We start from the raw sequence: 25,540 nt of genomic DNA on the forward strand, positions 1-25,540 counted from the left end.
CTATGGCGGCTCTCAGTCCTGTCCCCAGGGGCTCTGCCTCTCTGAGTCCCAGCAACTGCTGCAAACCTCGGAGAGAAAGCTGCACTCGCTCTGACAAAAGCCAGACAGTCCTGATTCTCCTGTTTGAGTCCGGGTCCCTAAAGACTCGCCGGTATCTGGAGCTCAGAGTCTGCGACTCCCTCCCGATTGAAAACGCCAACCGCGCCCCCCGCTGCCAGCCCGCTCTGCATGCACTCCGCACCTCAGTATTTGACTTCAGCACTGCGCCTCCTCTGAGTGTCCGTATGCGTTTCTCTTTCCTCCTAGTTGTAGGACTTCCACTCAGCCAGCGTTCCTGTGGGTCTGGGTGGTGTCCATTCCGTCTTTTAGTTTCACTTTTGAAGTGGTTGTTCAAGGCAGCAAACTCCGGCGTTAACCTATGCCGCCATCTTGGTTCCTCTTTTTTTTCTTTCTTAACTGTAGCTTGCACTGGAATCTGAAGGAAGTGGATGATGAATGTCTCCATTGTCTTCTATCTCCAAGATTTGCTGGTAAGAGATCTAATGTTATTCTGATGTTTGATCATTTGTATATGACCTTCATTTTATGTATGGTTCTCATTTTGTTCTTGGTTGCATATTTTTTATGGATCATTTGTAACCTTCCTCTGAGTAATCGGTAGGCCACTTCACTTTGAAAATTTATGCCCCTCAATTATTGAGCTTTTTCTTTAATTATTTGCTCTCACGTTTTTGTATGTACTATTAATTAGGTATTAGATTTCCTAGAATCATTTTGTTTGTTTGTTTATTCTTTCTTTCAAAATTTATATCTCTTAGATTTTTGAATTTTTTAGAAAATATCCTTAAATTTATCTTCCACACTTTGATCGCATTTATACTTTTAGCCATATTTTTAATCTCCCATAATTTTGTCTCTGAATCTTACATTTTGAATAATTTCCTGTCCTTATTTCAGAGATTCAATATTTTATTTCTCAGTGTTTACTTTTTAAAAAAAACCTAACTGTTTAATATAAAAATCAAAATTCTTACATTTTCTTGAGACCCTTGTAAGACCTTATGCTATTTGACCTTCTTATTCCTCTCTAACCTCATCTCTTACTGCATTTCCCTCTACTCACTGCATTTCATTTACTGTTCAGAAGTAGGAACAGTCCACACACGTTCCTATTTCAGGTTCTTTGCATTTGTCATTTTCCCCCCAGAAAGCCATATGACTTCATCCATCATCTTCACTAGGTCTTTATTCAAATCTCATTTTCTCACAGAGGCTTCTCAAAACAAATCTACTTAAATTTCATCCCTCACCCCGAATTACATCCCATACCTTTCCTGTTTCCCCTTCTCTGCTTTATTTCTCTCCATTATACTTGTTATTTTTTTTTTTACTTATTATCTTATTCATTGTTTTATTGTTCACAGTAGAATACAAGTTCTTTTAGGTGGTATTAATTTTATTTTATTTTATTTTATGTTACTCCTAGATCTCCAGTTCAAAGAACTTTCTTGGAAAATACTGATGCTTATTAAATATTTTTGAATGGATCTTGGAATCACATTTGTATCCTATGAACAGTAAAATCGCTGTAAGTTAAAACATAAAAAGCTGTTTTACTAAAAACCCAAAATCTTACGGAGAACACTCAATCTGTTATGAAGTATACAACTGGATAATTGATTTTTAACAGATACATTAAGTGGCCCTATGATTTAAATATATAGAAAGAAATGATGTGAAATATCCTTATGCAGTCAATCCATGAAATAATTTATTTCATATGTAACTCTACCAAGTTGGTTTAAGTTTAGGTTCATAAAAACAGATTCTTAAATAACAATGGCTTAAATAAGATAAATGTTTATTTCTCTCTCGTGTGAAATAATTCTGTAGATTGTTACAGCCCTAGGATGGTGGTTCTACGGGCATTGGGAACCTGCGTTCTTTCCAGCTCACTGCTTCTCCAGCTTGGTTCAAGACAGGGTTGACACCTCAGCTATTAAATTTGTGTTTCAAATAATAAGAAATAAAACAAGGATTAAAAGGAATATTCTTCTTCCATCCTGTAAGAAGACTTCTTGGATGTCCCACATCACATACCCATTTATTCCTCAGCGATAAGACGCGCATGATCAAACAGTTGAAAAGGAAGTTGGTCCTTTACTTGCATTGTAATATGCCCAGCTAAAATCAAATTTATTTTAATTTGTAAGAAAAGGATATTTGATAGGCATCCAGGAGTTTCTGCCACTACCTTTTTATATCACTGCCTCTACTCTTTTAAGTTTCTGTCACTCACTACCCACTCTTATAGTGTCCCTTTATGAAGATTTATGCCCCATTCATTGTTTCACCAGGAAATACTAATTTTAGAAAAGACCATTCTCCTTGACTCGTGTTTCCATATGGAGCAGCGTCTCCACATGGCCCTCTTCACACCATTTCCACTCTTTGGGGAAGAAATAAATTGCTAAGTGGTGGTTGGCACGAGTTTGACATTCATTGTCCACATTTTTTTTTGACAGAGCAAATATAAAATGAAAATGAAAACCCTGGAGATTTGCCTTCTTTTCTCCCCTCTCTGCCTGAAACCAAAATGAGGAGAGGACCCTGTGTGGGCCTGTTCTTTAGACCCTTGCAGGGCTATTCCACGGTCCCTATCGGAGATGCAGTTAATGCAAAGGAAAGATTTGCGAACACATTTGCACACACATTTAAAGTCACACCCTTTGAACAGTTTTTTTTTTTTTTTTCAAACTAAAGCTGATATTTTGACCTTTTGTTTCTGAATTCTTTTTCTTTCTTAGAGTTCAGGGGTAGGAATTAGCACATAATGTATTAACTCTCTGATTTTCCATCATCTTGGAGATTAATCTGTAGGGACTCCAGAAACCATCGCCCGTAAGAGTCAGGTAAAGAGCACAGTGAATGAAGCGGCTTCCTGAAAGAAAAAAAAGCAAAACTAGAGTCTTATTTATGTAAGGAGGGAAGCAGTTCCTCAGCTCTATTAACAACTGCCAGGTAGGAATTCTGGATACAGTCGTGAGATCTTTAGTTATTGAGGAGATGTGAGGAATGTAGATTTTCATGCTAAATCTCCTGTTTTTAAAATATTGGCTAAATTTTAACAAAGAAATACCATGTGAGCCAAACAAAACCTGCCTACAAATCCCTGAGCTGCCAGTATAAAATTCCCAGTGTATTCATTCTAGCAGGCCAGGTTCTTCTTCTTCTAGGTTAAAGGGGTTCACATAATTGTGATTGCACACTTTAGATGAAAATAAAATATGGCTTTAGGAAGAAAGTTCCCTAGCAACATAAAAATATCCATGGCTAAAGGAAAGGCTATTCAGTTGCAGTCTGTTAATGACACACACAAGCTGTTTGTTTGGAAGTAGTGACTGAATTTTATAAGATTAAAAATGAAAAAATGTTAATTGTTACAGAGTCAAAAGCTCGCTTATCGTGGATAGTCAGGAAGCAGAGAAGAGGTAATAAGAATGTTTTGACTGATGAAGCAGCCAGCCTGTTTCAGAGGCATAGTAGAACTTTAAAAATAGAAACTAGCTAAGAGAGTGTCATAGGGAACATTGCTAAGACTCTACTGTTCATAGGAGCAAAAAGGGGGATTTTTGGCTCTCTCTCTCCCTCCCTCTCTCTCTCTCTCTCTCTCTCTCTCTCTCTCTCTCTCATTTCTTCTCTCTAATGGAGAAAGTATATTTCCCAAGAGCCAATGCATATTTTAAAAATTTCACCACATATTCATGCATCAATGTCTTACTTTTTGCAGGTTCAGGACACAAGGCTAGGTTTATTTTTTTTAGATAATGGAGGTCAGGGATAAGTCATAGAGGTTGAAACTTTGTTTCGGGAGGAATATTTGCATTTCAGTTAACAAAGGTAATTTCAGTTAAGAAAGTACACAAATCACGGTTTTATCTAAAATTTGGAATATCAGTTTTATTTTACTGCTCTCTTTTTCTTTATATTTTATAATATATCACAATCTTGAAATGTAAACGTTTTAAAAATATATGTGAGAATTAATCTATGGAGTGTGTAAGTTGATAGAATTTTAATCATTTTAGCCTGCATTGTATAGAAAACTAATATTATTCTAGAACCAAACATTTATCAGTATTTATTAAGTCAAGTCCATTATAGCATGGCTAACACATTAAAAAAAAAAAGCTTTCAACTAATCCAAAATGACCAAATGGTAAAAACGGCAGCAAATATTTACTATTTCCTTTTGTTCCTTTTTTATTAATGAACCCTCAACTTTCAATTATTTTTATTTCTAAATCTTATATAAGGCATAGGAACAATTAAGGCTCTTAATATCTTTTAGGATTTTCTGCTATATAGTTCTGCATGCTACCTAAATAACAAAGCACTCAATAACTAAAAAGCTTGAATTAAAAAGTAAAGAACTCTACTCTTTTCTTGGGTGGTATATTTTATGCTCACACCCTCCTGGATTGTGGCATACTGACAAAATTCTTGCACCCTCTGCTATAGTAATAAGACAGTAAGGTGTAATACTGCATAACCTTTCAATATAGCTTCTGAAGTTTGTTGGGCATTTTAATTTTTTTAAATATATTTTTTTATTGATATCATAGAGGAAGTGAGAAGGAGAGAGAGAAACATCAATGATGAGAGAGAATCATTGATTGGCTGCCTCCTGTATGCACCCCACTGGGGAATGAGCCCACAACCTGGGAATTGAACTGTGACCTCCTGTTTCATAGGTGGACGTTCAAGCACTGAGCCTTGCCAGATGGGCTGTTGGGCATTTATAAGCAGGGAGTCAGTCATTCATATATTGGGTCAGTCCTTATTCCAAGCAGATGGGACTGCCACATTCAGTAGCTCCCAAGAGATTTACAGCAGATGACATATTTAATTCATCCTATTTATTTGAGATTTTTCAGGAATTAAGCCTGTAATGCAGTGAATTTCCCTTTTATGACTGCTTTCTTTATGTCCCATAGATTTTGGGTTGTATTTTTAGTTCTAGTTTTAATTTCTTCCTTGATCTCATAGTTAACCCACTAATTGTTTGCTAACATAGTATATAGCCTTCATGTGTTTTTAATGTTTTCAATTTTGTAATTTATTTCCAGTTTCATATAATTGTGGTTGGAGAGTATGCTTCAAATGATTTCAATCTTTTTAAATTTATTGAATTTTGTTTTATGGCCAGCATGTGGTCTATCCTGGAAAATATTTCATGTGCACTTGGAAAGAATGTATATTCTGTATTTTGGGGGTGATATTCACTGAAGATATTAATTAAATTCATGTGGTCCAATGTGTCATTTAAGGCTACTGTTTCCTTGTTGATTTTCTGTCTAGAAGATCTCTATCTAGTATTGTCAGTAGGGCGTTCAACTCCCCTGCTATGACTGCATTACTGTCAATCTCTCCTTTATGTCCAACAATATTTGCATTATATATTTAGGTGCTGCTATGTTGGGTATATAAATGTTTACAAGGGTATATCCTTTTGTTGAATTGATCATTTTATCATTATGTAATAGCCTTCATTGTCTTTTGTTATTGCCTTTGTTTTGGTATCTATTTTGTCTGATATAAGTATTTCTACCTCAGCTTTTTTGTTTGTTTCCATTTGCAACTAAATATATATTTTTTATCCCTTTCCTTCCAGTCTCTGTGTGTCTTTCATTCTTTAGCCAGTCTTTTGTAAACAGCATATATATGAGTCTTGTTTAATTATCCATTCAGCTACTCTGTCTTTTGATTGAAGCATTTAATCCACTTATACTTAAAGTGATTATTTGGATAAGTTGCTGCTATTTTAATCCACCAAATTTTGGAGTAACTTATTACACAGCAATAGATATTTAATACAATGGTTTTCATTTATGTAAGTATCACTATAACATATTATGTGTATATTAAAATAAACACTATTTTTTACTATTTTAATAATGTTACATCCTTTACAAATAATCATTTTAACTACATTATCAACTTAGTGATCTGATAATGGTGATCTGATTATATGTAATAGTAGAAATGAAACATTCATCTAACACACACAATAATACAACAGTGATATCTTGCATGATGCAATATTTAAAGTGAAACTTAGCCAAACTAAAAAAATAAATTTATGTTTAATGGAAAAGCATTTTACACTACTCCCATTTTTTATTTAAATTTGAATTAATTAAAATTAACATTTCAGTTGATTAGTCTTGTGGTCTACATTTCAAGTGGTCAGTCACTGCATGTGGCTAGTGATTGATATCATTTGTTAAGATCACAAGGCAAAGCAAAGATAGATTCAGAGACTGAAGTCACATGTACTTTTTTTCTGTTCCATATTAAAATGCATTAATTCAGCCAGCTACTACTCAATTGTATATATTTGCATGATGGTAAACTACAGCCTCTGCCACATGTAGTAAAAAAGAATTGAAAATTTTCCTAAAATGCAAAAAAGCAAACTGGTCAAAATGATGTTCAAAGACAACGATGGCCAGATAAAATTTCAAGAACTTTTCTGTTTGGGAAGAACATATGCAGGAGTTACAGCTCTCCCAAAGACTAATATTTCATGGCAAAAAGACGATTTGTCTTATTCCTCATGTTCTGCACTGCCCTTTCTGAGTAAGGATTTCTTGCACAGGTTATGTCTCTCTTGTTCGGGTCGGACTTTGTAGTGCTTATGGCATTAATTTAATAGTAAGAGAACATGCTGGAATTCTCTAACGCTGTTCACCTCTAGGAAAAAAGCGATGTATCACAATGTAGTGCTTTTATAGTGCTGTTTCATTTGGTCAGATAATCATTGTCTAAAGAACACGTTGACACGTTATATGAAAGCCCTCCATGTACTCTATTTGGGTCATAGTCACTCAGGAAATATGAAGTTAAAAGTTGCACAATTATTTAAAAATTTTAGATCATAGTAGATTTTTTCTTTCATTTAGCTATCCAAATTTTAATCAAAATTGTATAAACATTTATTCTTTAATTTTAGGTACACAGACACAGGAAAAATTCTCTGTGTAGGGAGACAAATCAATATAACATTGAATACACATTATGATGTGGAGGGGCAAAAATGTGAATTAATTTTACTTAATTGAACTGAATTTGCTCATTAAATCTTTCATTGTGGTTCAATATTTAGGAACTCAAGATATAAACTTAGTCATTGTCCAGTTGGAAAAAAAACAAAGTCTTTTGTTTCAGACAATTAAGGGTTTCCTCTCCTTTTTCTTCATAGCTCCCCAGCTGTCACCTAAGTATGGGATGATGGACAAGTTTCATTAAACATTTGGGGCCAGATATCTCTGACCCCCTCACTGTTAAATCCTTTCTGCCTCCCTGATCTGTAACTGGTCTTTATCTAGCTCAGAGGTGTTTGTTGGAATTTGCTATCAATGTCTTCAGCCCCTCACAGGGTCTCCATGTGCAAGGAGCACATTATGCCTTCCTTCTCCTGAAACCACACCCAATCTTGTCTCTTTTACCAGCTCTCTCAGCACTTCTGAATACTTCACAGTATCTTTTTGAAAATTCTAGCTCTTTACTTATGCCAACTATGTTTAAGATATTTCTTCATCTAATATATTATGTTATTATTTTTATTCTGTTCACTCAATTTTGGGAAATGACAACCTGTAAAGCACTTCTTCCCAGTGTTCTAAACCAGAAGAGTATCACAAGCCCTCTCTGCTTTGGTTTTTCCCCTCAAGTTAATTGAGATTTCTATTACCTTACTCTTCTCTTGGACCTTAGGTTTGTTGGGATGAAAGTACTGGAACCTTACTCAGCGACTTCAGTAGTGTTTTAACTCTAGTCTTACCTACTACATATGTATCCCTAATAGCACATTTCTCCTTTCTAGATTTCAGACTGCTTTCTAGAAATAATCTCTGTTCTCTGTTCTCTATATCTTCTATCTGACAAATAAACATAATTGATCTAATGCAGCTGTGGGCAAACTATGGCCCGCGGGCCGGATCCAGCCCGTTTGAAATGAATAAAACTATTGAAAAAAAAAGACCGTACCCTTTTATGTAATGATGTTTACTTTGAATTTATATTAGTTCACACAAACACTCCATCCATGCTTTTGTTACAGCCCTCCGGTCCAGTTTAAGAACCCATTGTGGCCCTCGAGTCAAAAAGTTTGCCCACCCCTGAATGGGTTGAGAGCCCCAAGATTAATAGGCAGAGAGATAATGTAAAGAAATAAAATGGAAAAAAACCAGCCCAAACAAAACAAAACATTTGTACATGTTGAGAAGTTGAAGGCCACGTACGAGAATGGATATTCTTTGCAAAAATGTGATGATTTCAAAGGTGGGATGGTATAGCTTTAACAGGCAACATCTGGGGAAGTACGTCATTGGATGAGTGTCAAGATGTTATTAGACTGATCTGACTGAGGACAATATGGGGACTGTCTGAAGCCTCTGGGAGGAAAGACATGACTTTTCTATAAAGAGACAGGAGCCATTTCATTACAGCAGCTAAGAGAAACGCTGAGATTTTTCAGGACAAGAAAGACATGTCAAATAGAGACCAGTGACTATATCCCGTCTCCTATGCCACAAAAACACGTAAGCCATCCAAGAACTTCGTCCTTGATGATGACGGCAGGAGGTATGGGAATAGAAGAGCACTGACTGTGATCATTATAACAAGAGACTTACTTTTTGCTTATTTTGTTTTGGTCTTTCTGAGTCCTAATTTTAAAACAAACAAACAAACAGACAAACAAAGCTAAAGTACCTCTTTCAAGGCAAATTTAGTCGTGCCATCCCAGCTCCCATCAAATGAAATGGAGGTTATAGAACTTTTGTGGTGAATTACACACTGTAATGTAATAATTACACAATATAAAGTCTAATATATGCATTTTACACATACTTAAAGCACTCCAAGCTTTTATGTTTATATAAACTCTAAGGATGTTACAAAGGCAATCCCTACATCATGTCATAGAAACATAGAGCTGGAGGCGCCCTGGAGATCAGCCTTACTATGGCTCCCAGCTTTTCCCTTTTCCCCTGATGGATCCTATAATTTAAGATAAATATTTTAAATGAGTAATAGAAATTGTAGACTTGTCCCAAGCAAATTTACACTGAAAATAGATAATCACGGTTGTGGTGTTTTAGAGAGATCCAGAATCCTTGGTTTAGAATCACTCATCTGAGTACCTGCTTCCACTGAGTCCTCTCATTTGAACTGACCTCCCATTGCTAGTCCCATCTCTGACTTACAGTGAACCATATTTGGATCTAGGCCTCTTTTCCTCGTTTTTTTTTTTTTCTCTCCAAAAATCACTCACATAGGCATTTGTGTACATAGTAGAGTTTGATTAAGGTTTGCAGACGGCCTTTAATCAAGAATTCAAACTCCTTAGTATTAAATAGCAGACATCTTTTTTCTTAAAAATTCTTTGCACATGAATCACTGGTAATTTCTCACAGGCAAATTTTCTCTGCAGACTCTAGCTACATATTTTGTTATTTAGTTCTCATTCTCCCTCCCCACTTTTCAATTTTTGTTCCCACTGGTGCTTTGTTTCTATTGTGAACTCATGTTATTCACGACATAATTTTATAGGTTCTGTGAGAACTGGGTTTTAAATGTGCCAGGATGATATATTTACGGTTGGTGCTGAGTGGCCATCAACCCATAACCATTTTTTAATTAAATCTTATATGGGCTTTCCCAGGTCATGGGATGTGTGATCATTTGAAACCCACCCTCCTAATTCTCAAAAGACATACTATTTTTATGCACTCAAATGTAAGGTTGAGTTAGTCAGTATCCCTTGAATCTCTCTTTATAGGTAGAAAATTTTCTGATCTACCCTTTCACTTTAAATATTTTGTCTTTTTATGGGCATGTTTAACCCAACTCACCAGACATTGGTACAAGACCATGCGTCCTTTTCCATGTGTGTCTTTAAAAACCAAGTCTCTGAGCAATAGGAATGAATAAACGTCATTAGGGTAATCACCAGTTTTGGCACCTGCTTTTAAAAATGGATTCAGGCTTTCATTTCAGTTTAGTCTTCAGGAGATTTTTTTTTTCCAACTCAGACATGAATTTAAGAAAACTAAAATTAAATATTTCAGTCAATTTTATTTTGTACATGATATTTTGTAGTTTTATAGGTTTCTGGTGCATACCAGTCCCCCATTTCTTTGCTCACTTACTACTGATTTCTATTAATTTCATAGGCAGAGACACTCAGTCTTCATTTTTGCAGGAGGTCATTTTGTAAATATTTCTTCAGAGTCTTACCTGCTCTTCACAAAAAGCCTAACAAAGTATCATGTTAAACAAAGGCAATTTTGGCTCTAAAATAAATCTCTGTCTGTGACATCCACTAACATATTAGTTCTTCATGCCACCACATTGTGTCTTGTCAAATTTTATCCGTAATTTACACTGACAAGTAGTAGTAATTTTGTTGTTTTGGTCTTTCATCTGAAAGGATTTTTAAAAAGTATTTATTGATGGATCATACCTCAGCTAGGCCCTACTTTATTTCATTTTCCCAGTGTTAGAGTCACTACACCTGGCTGAGGCATATGCCCAGCTGTCTAAACCAGTGCTGATCAAGCTGTGGGCTATGGACTGATGTTGTTCCATAGTACAGAAATGGAGTGTTTAGAAACTTCTACGATTTGACATTACAGAGCTATCAAGACATGTGGTAAGTAAACAAATTGAATAGAGCAGGTAATGGACTGGTTGTGCTGATGGCAAACTCAAGTGGTGACTTGTGTTTGATGAAAACTGCGTGACAGGTGTGCAGAAGGGATATTCACTTCATTCCATGCAAAATGGAGGTGGTGAGATAAAAACGGGTCCTTTATAACAAAGAGTTTGAGAAGGATTGGTCTAAATAATAATGTATATTTTATACCTTGAAATCAGTTTAAGTAGCTGTTTCAGTTTTTTAGAATGTATTACTGATAAGGCTTAGTTTAGATTTTGCTTTCTGAGAGGCCAGTGTCTTTAATCTGAAATTGTATACCTAAACCCCTTCCATGCATATCACAGGTCATATGAAAGAATGAGCAAATACTCGAGTTATAAACATAAATGTCTTGCTTTGTGGAGAATAAAGCTCAAAGTACCTGCACCATCATGAGTTAGTAATAGGTGCTATTACACTAGACAAAGATAGCATAGTGCAGCAGTTCTCAACCTGTGGGTTGCCAACCTGTGGGTCACGACCCCTTTGGGGGTCGAACGACCCTTTCACAGGGCTCGCCTAAGACCATCGGAAAACACATATATAATTACATATTGTTTTTGTGATTAATCACTATGCTTTAATTATGTTCAATTTGTAACAATGAAAATACATCCTGCATATCAGATATTTACATTATGATTCACAACAGCAGCAAATTTACAGTTATGAAGTAGCAACGAAAATAATTTTATGGTTGAGGGTCACCACAACATGAGGAACTGTATTAAAGGGTCACAGCATTAGGAAGGTTGAGAACCACTGGCATAGTGTGTCATCGTTCAAGAGGCAGTATAGTTTGGGAATTGAGAATCCAAGCTCTGAAATAAGAATAAATGCCTTATTTCAATTCTAAGCTCCACCACTTAGTAGCTGTGTGACGTTGGGGAAGTTACTTAAATTCTCTGAGCCTCACTTCCCTTACCTGCAAAATGAGGATCATGGTGAATGTGCTAGGTCATAAAATTGTTTGGAAAAGAAAACTCAGTAAAGGCATCTTTGTTACTATTTCATGCACTTAGAGCGGAGAATAATGTTATGGTAAGCCACATGTCTAACCAGCATACACATTTTTTTGACCTTTAATAATAGATGAGAAAATGCAAGTATGAAACTTTTAACTGTGTATTTTTACTCTCCTTTTAATTTTTCTAACAGAAAAGTGTTATTTCCTGGTTCCTAAATCTTCTCCAAAAAGATCTCTGTATCTTTGGTGACCCTTGTTTTCAAATATTCTCTCTTGTCATAAGTCTTTATACAGTAAACATGTATTAAGTGCCTTCTAAGTGCCAGGCAATGTTATTGGATCTTGGCAGAAAGAGAAAAATCAAATACCATTTCTGTTTTCAAGGAATTTGCAATTTAGTTCGGGCTATCACATATGTAATAAAGATGGTATTGTAAATGTTATAGTAAATACACGAATGTGGTATAGTGCTAGATCTAAAAAAGAGAAGTCTCAGAATTCTATATGGGGGATTATGAAATATTCTGTAAATTAAGTATTATTTCAGCTGATCATAAAAAATAGATGTGTTTTCCACGAGGCCTGGGCAAAAGGCGATGTGGTGAAGTAGAACTAATGTAAACAGGAATGATTCCATACAGGCACATAGAGAAAACTTTTATTTTTAGAAGAGGAGGCTGGTGGAGAAACAAGAAATAAAAACCCTCACAATTAGATCCAGAGCACTGCCAACACGCCACCCCTAATTTTTACAAATCAAAAGCAAGAGTCCCATGGCACTCTGTATTTTCAAGACATTTCTTTTTCAGAAAATCTTTGATTCTCTTTATTCTATTTCTTTTACTTTGCTGTGACCAAACAAATAATCAGGAAAAAAATCATAATAAATTTATTAAACATTACAAAGTAAAAATAAGCTGGTCTCTTGCTCAGAGTGGAGAAACAAAGCAAAGAAACATCCTAGCTGAGGAAAGCCAGTAACTGCTGAACGAGAATGCCAGCCCAGGTCTGCAGTGAGTCAGGGAGTTGCAGAACAAGGGCTGGGCCATGCGTAGTACAGAAGGCAGCCCTGGAATGTGATGAGGCAGGAGGGAATTTCTGCACTCAGGTAAGTGGCAGGAAACTGCCAAACTTTAGAAACTGTCCTTAGTTAAAACAGTACTCCTGTAGCAAATTATAAATTGAATATATTTAAATCTACTGCTGCTTTCTACAACTTCGTTCTTATTTCTTTGAATAGCTTTTCAAGAAAGATAGGAATGGTATAGGCTGAATTTCCCCATTCATTTTGCTCTTCTTTTCTGAAATTTCAGTCACTTAAAGAATTATCCCAACAGTCCCAATTTACAATGGTTTGACGGGATGACTTTTTGACTTTGCAATGGTGCAAAAGCGATATCCATTTAGTAGAAACTACATTTCAAATTTTGAATTTTGGCCTTTTCCAAGGCCAAAATAGAGTAACAATGATACTCTACATTGTATTTATTGCATTAGACGTTTATGCCCAATTGTAGGCTAATATAAATGTTCTGCTAAACTATAATGTTCAACTTACAATGTTTTTAACTTATGAGTTTATTATAACTGAACTCCATGGTAAATTGAGGAGCATCTGTGTACAATAATATTTTTATTTCCAACCTATATTGTTAAGGCTAAAGTAAAAAAAAAAAAAAAAGGCAAAGCTTGTTTACACAAATGAACTAGTTGTTTCCATTCTTACCTGCTCATCTACTAACATTAACTCACCTTTATACTTAACCTACTCATGTAAACACACACAGATGCTCACAGCTGCACTTCAACACACAGAAAAATAATATTTTAGACCAACCAAATTAATACACTAAAACTGAGTACCTAATTTCTATCTTTGCCAGGAAGTTGGAAAGTAAGGGAAGGGAGTACTACAGATTTCAGCTTTAATTTGTGAAAAATTTATCTGCCTGTAGTAAGTCACAGTGGAGAATAGAAAAGGATCCTTCTATGAAAACTGGGTTTTGTGTGACTGACACATACTGCATTTTTAATAACACAGACTGAAATGCATTATTCAGAATTCCTTTTGTCCAGCTTTTCAGCTCTGTTGTAGATCTTCATACTTCTAGAAAGTCTGTTACCTGCAAAAATTCACATTTTTTTTTGTGATCAATACTAGTGACCAAGGTAGTATTTGTCTACCCAAGTAGAATGCAGTAAACTAGCCAACATATATTTCAATGGTTAAGTAATTATGAATTAATATTTAGAGTGAGATATCTCAATGATTATCTAAACATATCCAGCTATTTTTATTTTGGTTTTCCTTTGACTGGTGAGAATAATTTGTATTTACACAAGGAAGGCACTCCATTGCTAGTAACAATGTATGGTCCTTGATACTTCTCTCTTTTTAGTTTTCTTTACTTTTAAATAATATTTTTTCCAACTACAGTTTATCTACAATATTACATTAGTTTCAGGTGTACAACCTATTAATTAGACATTATATAACTTCATAAGTGATCACCTCAATAATTCTAGTACTCATCTGACATCACACAAAATTATTACAATATTATTGACTATATTCCCTATGCTGTACTTTATAACCCTGTGACTATTGTTTAACTACCAATTTGTACTCTTCATCCTTTCACCATTTTCACCCATCCCACAACCACCCTCCCATCTGGCAACTGTCAAAATGTTATCTGTATTATTTCTGTTCTGCTTGTTTTTTTATAATTTTTTTTTTACATCTAATAAGTATTGCTACTTTAGCTTGTTTTTAAATTTTCATTTGCACGAAATATTTTTTTCCATCACTTCACTTTCAGTCTGTGTGTGTCTTTTCATCTGGAGTCTCTTCTAAACAGCATATGTAAGGGTCTTATTTTGTTATTCATTCAGCCTCCATATGTCTTTTGATTGGAGCAGCTAATCAATTTGCACTTCACTTAATTGTTGATGTGTATTTATTGTCATTTTATTATTCATATATTTTATCCTTTTCTTCTTCTTAAAGAAGACCCCTTAATATTTCTTTTTTAAAAATAAGTTTGATTGATGTTAGAGAGAGAGAAACATCAATGACTCCTGCACGCCCACTCCTGGGGATCAAGCCCAAAACCTGGACATGTGCCCTCACAGGGAATCGAACCAGAGACCTCTAGGTTCATGGGTTGATGCACAACCACTGAGCAACACCAGCTGGGCAACATTTCTTGTAATAGTGATTTGGTGATGATAAACTTCTTTAGTTTTTTCTTGTTTCTGAATCTCTTTATCTGTCTTTCAATTTTAAATAATAGCTTTTCTGGGTAGAATAATCTTGATGTAGGTCCTTGCTTTTCACTACTTTGAATATTTTGTGCCAATCCCTTCTGGCCTGCAGAGTTTCTGTTGAGAGATCAGCTGACAGTCTTATGGGGCTTCCCTTTTAAATAACTAAATGCTTTTTTCTCTTGATGCTTTTAAATTTCTCTCTCTGTCTTTAACCTTTGGCATTTTAATTATGATATGTCTTAAATTGGGCCTCTTTGAACTCATTTTGTTTAAGACTGCATTTCCTGGCCTTGTATGCTTCCTCCTTCACCAGGTTTGGGAAGTTTTCTGTTATTATTTTTCCCACATAGGTTTTCAATTCATTGCTTTCTCTCTTTTACCTGCCACTCTCATGATGGCAATGTTTGTTCAAAAGATGAGGTTCCAGAAGATCCTCATACTATCCTCATTTATTCTGAATTCTTTTTTCTTTTTGTTGTTCTGATTGATTGCTTTTTGCTTTCTTATCTTCCAAAGCTCTGATTTGATACCCTGCTTCATCTACTCCACTACTGATTCTCTGTAATATATTCTTCATTTCAGTTAATGTAGTCTCCATTTTTGTCTGATTCTTAAAAAAGAAAAGAATCTTAATGTTGAGAGTATTACAGATGTCCCTCCTTTTTACCCCCATTGCTCCCCTCCATCCAGTTCCTGCCCTGCCCCCGGCATTCAACTCCCTATTGTCTGTGTCCACAGGCATGGCATATATGCATGTAAGTTTTTTAGTTAATCTCTTCCGGCTCCCCGACTTCCTTCTGAGATTTATCAGCCTTGTATATGTTTTATAGTTCTGTTTTTATGTTTCCTATCTCATTGTTGAAGTTCTCACTAAGTTCCTCTACTCTTTCCTAAGTTCATTGAGCATCTTTATAACCAGTGTTTGGAACTCTGTATCTAGTAGATTACTTTTTGTTTAGTTCTTTTTCTGGCATTTTGTTCTATTTTTGTTTTTAAATTTAAGACATGCTTATTGTTTCCTCATTTTGGCTACCTCTCTATGTTTGTATCTATGTATTAGGTAGAGCTTCTATGCCCCTTGGCTTAATAGAGTGGCCTATGTAGTAGGTGTCCCATAGGGTCTAGTAGCATAGCCTCCCCAATCACTCCAGATGCACCTCCTGAGTGGGCTGTGTGTATTTTCCTGTTGTGGTTGGGCCTTTATTACTATTGGTACCTCAATGGGAGGGGATTTCTATGAGGTTGATTGGCTGAGAAGACTGGCTGCAACCACTGTGGAGAGTCAACTGTGCAGGGGATGACCCCACAGAACAGGACTTACTACAGTGGTACTCTGGTGTCCACTAATCTGCCTCTTGAGTTTGTCCCTTGTGGAGGAGGTTGGCTGGTGTTTTGATGTGGTCTGAAGCTTTCCACTGGTGTGATGGCTCTAGGGTCCTCTGATAGGTGCAGGCCAAGTTCAGCTGCCACCTATGCTCTGCCCAGGCCATTTAGCATGAGATACAAAGTGATCAGCAGATGGCTACTAACTGTGCTGGGCTTGAAGGTGCCCAGGAGAGGCCAAACTATGAATCAAGGCTGTCTGTCATTAGTGCCAAGCCTGTGTCCACTTAGCAAAAGGTACATGACACACCAAGACTAGATGCTGCTTGTTTGAGAGATTTTAGGGTAGTCTGAGACATGAGCCAATATAGGTCCCATTTTATGGAAAAGGCACTGAAAATGGCATGAGTTGAAAAAATAAGTTGGGTGGGGCAAGGTATCAGGGAATCTCTAGGGCAGAAAGAACTGTGTTAGCCAGGGTAATGGAAACTCAGATATGACAGCGGCTTCTGTCAGCACTTCTATCTGAGAGAAAGTTGCTCCTCCATTTCTTCCCCTGATGCCAGATAGGACAATTCCTCCTGCCAAGTCCCTGGTGCCCCAGTGATGTTTCTCAGAGTGAGTCTACAAGCAAGTCCTTGTATGGACCTTTTAAGAGAAATGCCTGGGACTGCAGCAGCTCTCTGTCTCACTCAGCCTCAATTCAAGCTGGTTTTTACAAGCAGAGTTATGGGAATTTCTTTTCTTGGCACTGGAACCCTGGGCTGGGAGGCTTAAGGTGGGGCTGGAACCCTCACTTCTTGACAAGGGGGGAGCTCTATATTTGAGATATCCCTCCAAAATCCATCACATGTGGATGTGGGACCAACCAGTTACATGTCTCTGCCACTTCTAACCATCTCAATATGATGTGGCTTCTTTTTTATATTTTTAGTTGTAAGACTTCTGTTCACCCAGATTTCAGGCAGTTCTGAATGATGGTAGTTCTATAGGTTAGTTGTAATTTTGATGTGGTTATGGGAGGATTTGAATACTGCATTTACCTATGCTGCCATCTTGACTAAAACTCAATATTACTTAATAGCAATGAGAGTGAGCTGTCATAGAGTTTTAGAAATTCTCGAAGCTAGAGGATGATATATTTAGAGATGATGTTATTCATTGTTATTCAGCTAATAAGGAATAAAAACTCAACTTTTCAAGGTCAAACATACTAGTACATATTTTTGAAACATACATGTTTTATAGAACCCTGAACTACCAGAGCATACCATTATGGCTAGAACCAGTCTAGTAGTCCCTGCTCTTCAAAAATAAAATGTGTATAATAAAACAATGATATAAAACTTAGAGTCAGAAATTTTTACTCAAAATCCAATCAGCTGCTTGCTACTGAGTTGGTTTAAGTCATTTATCTGATCTGAGTATCATTTTCCTCCTCTGTGAAAGAGGGGTTATGATAATCCCTACTTCAAAGATTCCTGTGAGATTCAAATGAGATAATGCAATACATTCATATGCTTTGTAAGTGACATTATAAAGTTCTGTACAGGGAAGTTTTATAATTATTGTTGTTGCTTATGTTTCCATTTTTACTTCAAAATATTTGCTCCTATCACTTGGAAGCATGCTTTTAAGATCAAAGTTTGCAATAATTAACTGTCATCTTCTGACTTCCATCTGCCTTGTGTCTGATACATTTTTCAATTTAAACTCATGTAAAAATAATTTATTTTTTTAAATTAAGAAAAGTAATCAGCACAAATTCAGAATACTTATCTTGTATAGATACATCTCTTCCACCAGGATAATATAATCCATAAACTGTACATCTTTGGTATTTGGTATTTTGCATCTCTGCTTATTTCTATTCAAGAGTGACCCTCATAAGTTCATGAACTAGGGTAATTTGTAATTAGAGTAATAACATCTACACCATGGAGTCTTGGTAGAGAATAAATTAAGTAACATGCAAAATGCTTAGTACAAATATCAATGAAATCTAATAATAGTGTGTCACTAGAATGTGGGAACATAATCTCATGAAGTTGATGACAGGCTAGCACCAAGCAACTGGCTTCAAGAAGTGCTAGTGAAAAATAAAAGACAGAAAGACTTACAAAGTTCATAAAGGGTACATTTAAATTGATTGAGAGAGGTCTAAAATATTTTTATTCTTCGTATTGGACACTCCAAAGTAAAGAATATTTTTTTCAGAAAAATCATTATCTTTAACCACAGGATTGGAAAGGTGTATCCATTCTATGGGTTCTGGATATATATATACAATTATGTATAATTTACCTATCTGCTTCTAGCATGTTGTTTGCATTTAAAGATCTAATAAGTATCTCAAACTAGCATGATTAAATATATTTTCCTAAATTCAACCTGCCCATTGCGCAATATCGCGCTCAGAAGGCCGCTTGCTGATTCCACGGGCCGGCAGGACCTGCAGTGTGCTGCTGGGAGTTGCACTGATTCCATGGGCGCTGTGCAGCTTAGGCAGGAGGCGGAAGAGAGCTGCTGGCGCCCATGGGAGCTGGGATGGAGTGCACTGCTTTCACTGGAGGCGGGTCCACCATCTCCTTTCTGGGCCTGTGCTCAGTCCACTGGCCCCCCTGTCCCTGTCCATGTCCACTCAGGCTCCGGGGGGCCGGCCTGAGCCAGACATGGCAATGAAGCAAGCATTCCACCAGGCCGCTCACGCTGCCTGCTCTCAGCGGCCAACCCCTGGGGACTGGGGGACTCTGGCGGGCTGAGAGGACTGGGTGCTGCCATCTTGTGGCTATGGGTGCCGCCATCTTTGTGATGGAATGATGGTTAATTTGCATATTACTCTTTTATTAGATAGGATAACAAATAATAATGTAATCACATGGAGTCATATACCACTCTCAGGATGCAAATATATATCGTATATACCATATATATATGTATATATATATGTATATATGTACGTGTGTGTGTGTGTATAAAGAGACATACTATAAGTAATTGGCTGATATGATTATGGAAGCTGAGAAGCCACAGATCTGAACTTGGCAAGCAGTCCACCCAGGAGAATCAATATGTAGTTCCAGTTTGAGCCCTAAGGCCTGAGAATCAGGAGGGCCAATAATGTAAATTCTAGTCTAAAAGTCAGCAGTCTTGAAACCCAAGAACAAATGTTTCCATCCAAGACCAAAGGCCAGAAAAGACCAGTGTTCAAGCTCAAACAAGCAGGAGGCCTAACTAAACCTCTTACTCGGTCTTACCTTCTTTTCGGTAAAGTCTTCAATTGATTGGACAAGGGCCACATTAGGGGAGGCAATCTACTTTACTCAGTCTATGCATTCATTGTTATTTTCATCTAAAAATACCCTCACAGATACACTCAGACCAAATATCTCAATACCCTGTGTTCAGTCAAGTTGACACATAAAATTAACTGTCATAATTACCAAAGATTTAAAGTCATGAGACTGGATGATGAGGTTTCCAAAGATGTGATGCAAAAGTTAAACCTTGGGAATTCTAATGTTTGAACACTGTAAAGATTAGGGATATTAACAAAAAAGTTTCCGAATGAGTTTCAGTAAAGCAGAAGAAATTCAGAGAGTGGTGTCCAAAAGGCCAAATAATGTATTTCACAAAGTTGAAATGTAGCAACTGTTTCAAAATCAGTGGTTATAATGAGGGCAGAGACTTAGCACTCAGGACACCAAGGGAGTTGAAGTTCTACTTTTGAATATCATAGAATAATAGGGTGGGACTTACCAGACTTAACCTCTCTGCCATAAATAGCTAAAAACCTGAATAAAGTGTGTGAAACAATTGTTTTCAAACATTGAGTAACAAGTATCACAAGGCTGTAATTCCTGAGAAAAGAGAAATAGACCAGATGCATCCTATAACTCCATTAGCTTTCTGCCTGAGACACTTTCCAGACAGAAGTACAAAGATGGAAAACCCAGGAAGAGTTGAGAGCAGTTGGAGTTCAGGAAGTACATACTAACAAAGATTGCCTGTACCATGCTTAGCATTGGAGCACTCATTACTGTTATCTGTAAGTAACACACAAGCTTTCCAGAACACTGATCCAGAAGTCAGTTTATTTGGCCTCCATTATTGTGGGAGCAGGTCATGGAACTCAGGAACAGAGTGGAAATATCTGGGTTTAATATGATTTATTGGAATATTTGCTATAGGGATAGAAATTAGAAAGGATAGGTCACTGGGCAGGTAGGGACCATAAGCCTGAGAGCTCTATTCTTGCTTGTGGTTGGCCTGAATATAACAAATGCAACATAAGAAACATAACATACATATACCCACATGCCCTTGTCTTGAGCATTGTGATGTGCACAGTTCCCTTAGTCTATCCTAAAGTGATGCATCAGAATTCAATCAGAAAAAGAGATACTTTACAAATATAAAAACTAGAGTCTCAGCACACAAAATCACGCAGCCCCACCCACCCACTCACACCCCACCCTGCTCACCTGCCCGCTGCCCCGCCATGCTCACAGACCTGCCCACCCGTACGTGCCTCGCCACCTTGCCACGCCCGCCCCACCGTGCCCACCCACCAGCCTCCAGCCTTGCTGCAATCGGAGCTTATGGGCTGCAAGGGAGGGACCGAGAGGTGCTCCGTGCACTTCATGGTGACCAGTCATTTGGTCATTATGGCATTATGACGTTATGGCATTATGGCCACTGGCCTATTATAATATTGATAAGGGATCTAGTATAAGAATATGAGTTCACATGAGTATGAAAGAAACTGGAAGAATAAAGGTAGGGAAGAGGAGTTTGAATATTAGGATATAGCCTCTAACCACGTCAGTGGTGAGAGAGAGTGTAGGTGTGAGGTTAAGAAGAGGTATATAGAAACTGCTGCTTGTGTGGAAGCTATTGCTTCCGAGGAACCTGCTACCTCTGTGGCCTGCAGTCAAGCATGGATGGTGGGTTGGTGCTGCTGTTGGTTATCATGGTCAGCAATCAGGAAGTTAATCTAGTTGAGCAGGAGGACAACAAGAGAAAAGTGGGTCCTGCCAGCACATCCGGCCTGTTGGTTGTATGTATGTACAGTAATTGCTTCTGCTCACTTTCCACCTGTGCATGTCATGTGAATTGATCTCTTGGTCAACTCTAACCTAAATCTCAATCTCCTCCAGGAGCAGTGGAGCCAAGCTGACAGTACACAATATAGCACAAATGACCAGAATAACATTTTGAGTGATATGAAATATTCTGATGGAGTATTTAATAGGGGAGGGTATCAGGATGCCAAGTGTATTTAGAAATAACACAGAATAAAACTTTGGAAGAGTATTGCATGTAGAGATTTTATGATTGTTATGTAAGATGTCTTACAAGGGACATGTGAGATGGGCTTTTCTCTGTTTTAAAAGACAGAAGTCATATACACACACACAAGGTATAATGAAAAGTGAAGGTAAAAATGATCAGGTCATTCATTATACTTTCTACAGGCCAGACACTACTCCAAATACATTATGTATATTGACTCACTTAAGTCTAACAACAAACAATTACTATTTCTGTTACACCCAGGAAACTATAGCATGGAGGCATTAAGCAATTTGTATGGAGTCACACAACTAGTAAAAGTCTAAAGCCAGGATTTGAATCCAGATAGCACAGTATCAGAGTCTGTGCACTTAACAATACTGGTAATCTGTCTTGTATAAAAAGGCATAGGATATTGTAAAAGAAGAAAATGTATGAGGTATAACTAGATGTAAGCAGGTAAATCAAGTAGCAGGAAAATAAATGGACTGATGTTGATTCATATTGAGGAGTTCATAGATAATTTGAAGATAGAGACTTCCTATGAAAATGTAAAAGGAGATTAAATAAATATGTGAATTTCTGAGCTTGAAATATGTTTCTCATGATAAAATCAGGTAATTATAAGGCAAGGAAATAGAAAAACTTGAAAAGTGTCATAATAGTCCAATTACACATAAAATTCAGCAGTGAGAACATTTAAATGTTGTATTCTTCAGAGAGAAGTAACCATGATTAGTTACCTGCGCTTTACACATATGCACCTTTGAAAGTGTATGTGCATTCTAATCCTGCTTAACTGAACTGGACTCAAAATCAACCTCACATATTAACTTCCTCATGAAGCTTTTCCTTCCTCTGTTCAATAAATTCATCCTTTCCTCTGGCTTTTCACAGTAAGTACTTTGTTCACACTTCTATCTTAGTGGGCATCCTTATATTGACATCTGTGAGTGTGTGCAGTGGCTTCTGCAGTGCACTACAGTGGGGCCTTGACTTACGAGTTTAATTTGTTCTGATACCGAGCTCATTAGGGAACTCATTAACTCAAATTACTCTGTCAACTCAATGCAAAAAATCGGGCAAGAGACAGCTGGTATCTCAAAAAAACTCATTAGTCGGGATGCTCGTAAGTCAAGGCCCCACTGTAGTTGAAAATCTAACATACTCCCATGATCCCAGAACCGGATGGGCTGACTCAGAACCGGTCTCAGAGGGCCGCCTCCGCAGAGTGAGAAGCACCCCGCCGAGAGCGAGAATGTTCAAGTTCTCTAATTTTAGGGTTACCATTTACACCTTACTCCAAAGTGTACTTTTCTTGTGCTCAGCAAAAACAGTTTCCTTTTATTCTTCAGCAAATTTTGAGTAAAGAACCCAGAATCTTAAAGGCCAGTGAGTTAGCAGGGTTTTAGAGAAACATCAGTCCGATTAAAGGCAGAGCCCTCTTGAGGGCTGTGTGTCTGACAGTGTGCAATTAAATTATGTTTCTTCTTGGCCTGGCCAGGTGGCTCAGTTGGTGGGAGCATCATCCTGAACCCTTCTTCATTGACAATTTCCCTAATGTGTTCAACCTTTGGAGATTATCAGTAATACACTGCTATCCATAATTCAAAAACATATCTAAAATACAGGGGGTTTTACTGCATATTTATTTATTTATTTACTAAGTAGGGAGTATTTTTTAAAATATAATTTTATTAATTTCAGAGAGGAAGGAAAAGGGAGAGAGAGAATAATCAATGAATCATTGACCAGCTGCCTCATGAATGCCCCACAGTGGGGCTCAAGCTCGAACCTGGCCATATGCCCTGACCAGGAATCAAACTGTGACCTCCTGGTTCATAGGCCGACACTCAACCATTGAGCAACACTGGCTGGGCTTACTGGATTTTTAAAAAATATCATGAGATTTATTTCTTAATGAAAACTGTGCTTTCCTGAAATTTAAACACTGCATTAGACATTAGAAAAGTCAGATTACTTACATTGAAAGAAAGAAAGAAAGAAAGAAAGAAAGAAAGAAAGAAAGAAAGAAAGAAAGAAAGAAAGAAGAAAGAAAGAAAGAAAGAAAGAAAGAAAGAAAGAAAGAAAGAAAGAAAGAAAGAAAGATGCTTGAGGAATTCAAGACAAAATACCATCTAAACTTATTTCAAACCAATGCATTGTGATGCTTAAATTCAACTCTTTATAATGTAAAAAACAATAAAATCGTGTGTTGCTAGAGAGTTGACATTAGTCTAGTGATATAAAAAAGAGAACAAAGGGTGATAAGTTAAATCTCAGAGTTTGAGACATTGAGAAATATGGGCTGAACCAAGAACAGTCTGGCAGGCCAAAAAGATTGTGTAGACTAAGGATTATTGAGATCTATGTAAAAATCTGTGTATATTAAATTCAAAAATATGAAAATTAGCAGATTCCCTTGGAAACTTTGTAGGTGATGGAATTTTTATTAGTGTATTTTAAAAATGCAATGGTCATATCATACCTGAAAGAAAAAAAAAATCATGAGACTTAATGTCTTCGCCTCTGGGAATTTAGAAGTTAGCTATTCCAGCAAGAAACACGTGGACAAGGGTCCTTAGGCAATGACTTGTTTCACACTGTGGCAGATTATATTGCAGGCATCAATCAGGCATGTGTATTACGATGCCTGTACAACTGCTTAAGGCCATAAGGCTTTACTTAGAAAATATAAATGTCCATTGAGTTGGTATGTTTATTTTTTGCTTATTTCAAACACTTAGAACTAAAGGAACATAAGTTCCTAGTAGAATCATTTTTGCTATTTTAATATGAATTTTAGTAATGATTCTTTAAAATAAAAGTTGATTTTGTGATCCCAAAGAGTTCAATTAAAATAGCTTTGTGTGCTAGCTGGTTTGGCTCAGCAGCTAGAGCGTTGGCCTGAGGACTAAAGAATCCTAGATGCAATTCTGATCAGGGCACATGCCCAGGTTGCAGGCTTCATCTCTAGTAAGGGATGTGCAAGAGGCAGCCCATCAATGATTCTCTCTCATTATTAATGTTTCTGGCTCTCTCTCCCCTCTTCTTCCTCTCTGAAATCAATAAAAATATATTAAAAAATAGCTTTGTAATCTCCATACTGATTCGTAAAACTTTGGATTTAAAATAAATCTAGACATAACCTAGGTGAGACTCCTTGGTATTATTTATAAGGAAACTTTGCATGGTCAGCTATATTTCAAAGGAACCATTTGTGTTGCTGGTGAAAAAAGATACATCTGGAGATTCTTATTATTTACCATTATTCATACCTTTAAATAAATTAAAATATAAACTCATGGAAAACATAGCTATTTTTATATAATTACATAGGAATTAATACAAAAAGCATGAAGTAGCCTAGACAATAAAACAAAATAATTTCCCTCTTCAAATTTTAGCAGGAAGTGCACCATTGGTGAAATGTGAGAGTTACATTGATTCTGAACTCCTGAATTTCTAATATTTGCTAGACTTTAGAAGATAAGAGAAAGCTGGTGGATAAATGAAGCAAAATGACATTCAATTCCAGCTAGATTTGGATAAGGATTAAAAATTACCTGATATCATGATTTTAAATAATGATTCAAAGTTCATTTTAATTTTTGTCAAAACTTCTCTAGAGTGTAAAATTAATATTTGAAAATAGGCCCTAAACAAACACAAATTGGAATCAATTTTCTCCCTATAGTAAAATAGTGAAATAGTGAAAGTGAGGCTCGCTGAAGGTTATATAGAGGTCCTGTCATCTCCAATCCCTTCACGTGATGTTAATCATCATGCCATACCACTAGAGAAAACAGCTCCACCAAATCATCAACGCAGCAATAAAATCAGTCTATACAAGGGAATTGCCAAAAGCCTACATCTCTACTATAAAGTCAAAAAAACCATTTCCAGGGCTCAAGAAAACA

Source organism: Myotis davidii, unplaced genomic scaffold (genome assembly GCF_000327345.1).
Source record: "Myotis davidii unplaced genomic scaffold, ASM32734v1 scaffold967, whole genome shotgun sequence".
NCBI classification, from domain to species: domain Eukaryota; kingdom Metazoa; phylum Chordata; class Mammalia; order Chiroptera; family Vespertilionidae; genus Myotis; species Myotis davidii.